General features: G+C 53.1%; 1 long non-coding RNA gene across 1 annotated transcript; it reads left to right on the top strand.

The window, feature by feature from the left end:
* The first annotated feature begins 20 nt into the window (after positions 1 to 20).
* LOC132593467 (uncharacterized) lies at positions 21 to 3,300 on the top strand. The gene is made up of 2 exons (XR_009559015.1): positions 21 to 1,757; positions 3,004 to 3,300. It is a non-coding gene; the product is annotated as an uncharacterized lncRNA (long non-coding RNA).
* The last annotated feature ends 1,246 nt before the right edge of the window (positions 3,301 to 4,546 follow it).

The following is a 4,546-nucleotide window of genomic DNA, read 5'->3' as shown; positions in this document are numbered from 1 at the left end:
TGAGTGGGCTAAAGCTCAGGCCAGGGACGGGGGGCGGGGGGGGACTGCGGGCCCGAGATGGAGCTGACAACGTGGGGTCAGTGTGGTTCTGATGCACAGTGGGTCATCACGAAGGAGGACACTTGCTAAAATTAAGTTTTGAGGTTAAAGAAATGACAGATTCCTCGTCAGTTCTGTTCTGTGTTCTGGGGTCCGATGTTGGGCGCAGGCCGTGGGGCCGTCTGGGCCCTACGGCAGCACAGGCATGTCCAGCTGTGCTGCGGCTCTGAGGGTCCCAACCGTTGTCTGGAGAGGTCCCTACTCCATCCAAGCCAGAGGAGATGGCCCACCGTGACATCTGTCTTCAGGTGGTGGGGCAGGATGGGTGTATGGGCATCAAGAAAAGGGGCAGGGGGCAGAGCTGGAGGCCAGAGAGGGAGGACATGCAGACAGCCGGGCTGGCATAAAAAGGCAAGATGAGTGGGCGTGACTGGTAATTATAAACTGGATCACGAGGGTAGGGGTGCAGCTGGTGGGGGTGTGGGTGCACCAGGGGCCTGGAGTGAGCATGCCTAACAAAGATATTGGGCAGCAAGAAATGGGGCCCAAATGGTGCAGGGAAGCCTCCAGAAGGTGTGATGGTTGCCCTGCCCCCGTCTTCAAAACACAGCGTGACTCAGGTTGTCTCTGGGACCCCAGGCTGACAGAACCATCCAATCAAATTGCAGCTCCTTCTGCCAGCAGAATGCCCAGCGAGTAACCGCAGGTCCTGGTATTGGGAACCTTTATATCTTTGGGGCATGTGCCCCAAATCTCCAGACAGACGAGGGGGTCCAGCGGCTGGTCCATCCTCTGTGCCTGGACTTTGTGCTACTCCACTGCCCGCAGCGCCTGTCTCTGTCCTCGCCTCAGCCCGTCAGGAAAGGAATAAAGTGAGACATCATTCCAGAGTCAAGAAGAAGATATGAAAATTCTGTGCCAATACATTTGATAAAATGCACAGCTTTCTGGAAAATACAACTTACTGAAACTGTAAGTTTAAAAAAGTTTTAAATTTGTAAAAATTTACAAATTTCATCTGTAGTTTAAAATTTTCCCACCAAGAAATCGAAAGGCTCAGATGACCTCATTAGTAAATCCTTCTGATCACTAGTAAAATATTAATGGCAATTTTATACACATTCCAGAGAATAGGAAACCTGTGTTTGGAAGCCAGAATAGCCTTGTTGCAAAAAACCCCAAGAACTAAATTTTGAGAAAGGAACAATTTTCAGTATGTTTCATGAACATAGATGAAAAGATCTTAAACGAGATATTAGCCAAATCAATCACTGTCTAAGGCAGATAATTGTGAGAACAATGGCTTAATCACATAGGAAACCTCAGCCCCAGGTTGCCGGGCACAGAGCTGTTCTGGTGAGTATACAACAGAGTAGGATCCAGCAACTGAAGACAGAACGTCACATGGTGTAGAATTCAGGGCTGAGTCCGTTGAGTTAGGCGTCATGTTTAATTCAGGGAGAAACGAGATTCAGATGAAATATTAATTTTGCACGGGTAAGGAAGAGGCAGATCCACGACAGATACTCTTTTCTTCTAGTCTGGCTTTAATCTGCTGCAAGACTCAGATTTGCTGACAAGTGCACCTCAGAAGCTTCATTTGTGGTTGGAGGCACCAGCCCTGAGGACCTCATCCAGCGTGGAGCCTGGGGGAAGGAATCCACAAGCCACTCCCCACAGAGGCCAGGCCACGGGTGTCCCTCCAGAGGGAGAAGCAGGTACTACTGTCGACTGCTGATGGATGACTGATTTGCAATCCCTTCTTCCTGGATGATGAGTTCTAGAACCTGCTTGGGGGGTGTGTGTGTGTGTGTGTGCTCTCAAGGGGAAGGGGAGGGACTTCCCTGGTGGCACAGTGGTTAAGAATCCGCCTGCCAATGCAGAGGACACGGGTTCGAGCCCTGGTCCGGGAAGATCCCACATGCCGCGGAGCAACTAAGCCTGTTCACCACAACTACTGAGCCTGTGTGCCATAACTACTCAGCCCGTGTGCCACAACTACTGAAGCCCACGTGCCTAGAGCCCGTGCTCCGCAACAAGAGAAGCCACCGCAATGAGAAGCCCATGCACTGCAATGAAGAGTAGCCCCCGCTCGCCGCAACTGGAGAAAGCCCGCGCGCAGCAACGAAGACCCAAAGCAGCCAAAAGTAAATTAATTAATTAATTAATTTTTTAGAAAAAGAGGAAGGGGAAGCAGGTTTGGGGTTTGGTCAGGAGTGGGGAAACTGCTTCCTGTGGGGGGAGGTGGTACCCGAGGCTGGTAAAGCTGAGGGGCAGCGAGGCAGTGGTATGATGTTGAGTGTCAACAGCTGGCTCTCTGAGTGAACGGAACCCCGACTGGGTAGTGTGTGCCAATTTTAACAGTGTAAATAATCCTACTCTGGCTGACCTAAAGACACCACTGTGATGTGTACCTTCTGCTTCTCAGAAAAGACAACTCCCTCTTCCCCCTGAGCTCACTGTTGCACACAATCAATGACTTTCAGGTCAGTGGCCTGCAGCTCTTCAGTGTAGTTGTGGCTTTGGCTATCTATGCCTTTTTTCGCTAAGGTGGTACTATATGCTATCCATAATTTCCATTGACCATATTTGGCATGCCTGATGCCCAATTATCTGAGGAGGACATGCCAAGCGTTCTATTGTTTCGGGTTTTGTTTTCTTTTTGCGGTACGCGGGCCTCTCACTGTTGTGGCCTCTCCCGTTGCGGAGCACAGGCTCCGGACGCGCAGGCCCAGCGGCCATGGCTCACGGGCCCAGCCGCTCCGCGGCATGTGGGATCTTCCCGGACCGGGGCACGAACCCGTGTCCCCTGCATCGGCAGGCGGACTCTCAACCACTGCACCACCAGGGAAGCCCCTGTTCTATTGTTTTATTTCCGAAAATGGGTCTCACCGCTGGGATATAAATTGGGATCTGGAAAAATCTTATGCCATTGGCAACATTTGTCTCTCCTCGTGTTTCCAGAAAGGGATTTTCACGCCTCTGAGGAAGTACAGAAGGTCTCTCCACCCTCTTCGCCCCCTGCTCACCTGGACTCACAGTATTTGTGAGTTTGGAGGAGGCGCTGAGTACGCTGAGCAGACCCCACCCGGTCTCTCTGGGGTAACCTGTCCTTAGGTCCTTCTTTCCTTCACAGAAGACACCTGTGGCTTTCCAGTTCACCTGTGGCTGGCAGGTGCAAAGTATTGGGCAACCCACATGGCCCCAGATCTAGATCATTCCTCCAATTCAGAGTTATTCTTAATAAAGCTGATATTTTCACGTCTGTGTGTCTGACTTCTGTTTGTGTCTCTCAGTGAATTACAAACTTCGGATGGGAGGAGAGCAGTGTGACCTGCCCTCTCACAAGCCCCCACATCTGCTGTTCTATTCACTTCCTGCATAAGTAAGTGTATGTGTCAGCTTGGGTATCTTTGCTCTTTTTACTTCATCCCACCACCTCCAGAGAATGGTGCTAAAACTACAATCATTTGCACGCAGAATCTGCAGGATGCAGCATCTAACCTTCCCCCAAACCTACCAACCAGCCTGTGACAGACTTATCTCCACTCGGCCTGAAAACCTGCAACACGGAATTTATTATTTTTTAAAGAGGCTTAAACCCCAAGGATAAAGGGAACATAAAAAGAGTTGAAAGCAGGAACTTCTCTGGTGGTCCAGTGGTTGACTCCATGCTTCCACTGCAAGGGGCGCAGGTTTGGTCCCTGGTCGGGGAACAGGGATCCCACGTGCCTCTCCCTTCGGCCGGGGGCGGGGTGGGGGCTGGGGAGAGAGTTGAAAGCAGAAGAGAGAGGTCCACACCATGATAGAAGAGCAAGGATGTGCTGATGGGCATTGCCTGAGCCGAGCGAACAGGACGGGAGCGTAAGTTCCTGCAGCAGAGCAGAGGAGAGGGCTCAGGGGTTGGGGGACCCAGGGACCTAGTGGCGGGGGATGAGGAGTGAGGCTGTTAACAGGAGGGCTGGATAAACTGAGTGGAGAGCAGTGAGACATCAGGACCCCCCCAAACCCTGCACGGACACTCGCCCCAGCCTGAGATGGAAGAGAAAGCGGCTCTGCGCTTGAAGGTGGTGGCACAGGTGAAGGACTCGAGTGAAGACAGGGCCTTCACGGGAAAGCCGCACGCCCAACAGTGAGACCACGACCGCCCCCTTCCACGGCTCGGCTCCTGAGCGGAGAGCACCCTCGCCCGTCGCGCCCGGCAGCAGAGCGCAGGATTCTCCGTGGACAAACCGGCCCACGCGGGGAAGCCGGCTGCAGTGGGAGCGCCGCGTCCCCGGGGAACGTGCGGGCAGCCCTTCCCTCTGGCGGCAGCGCTCGGAACTGCACCGCCAACTCGCGTTCTTTCCTCCCGGAACTGTTGCGCCCCGGCTGGGGCCGCTGTGTGCGTGGACCTGGGGACACCCCCAGTCATGAGCGCCCTGTGGGCTACCAGTCTAATGAGGAGACAGACAACACTTTGATGGAAAACAATTACTGCTGTGAAGGGAGCAAGGGTCTCAGGGAG

This window comes from Globicephala melas, chromosome 15, assembly GCF_963455315.2.
Source record: "Globicephala melas chromosome 15, mGloMel1.2, whole genome shotgun sequence".
NCBI classification, from domain to species: domain Eukaryota; kingdom Metazoa; phylum Chordata; class Mammalia; order Artiodactyla; family Delphinidae; genus Globicephala; species Globicephala melas.
This window is presented reverse-complemented; position numbering and strand designations above follow the sequence as displayed.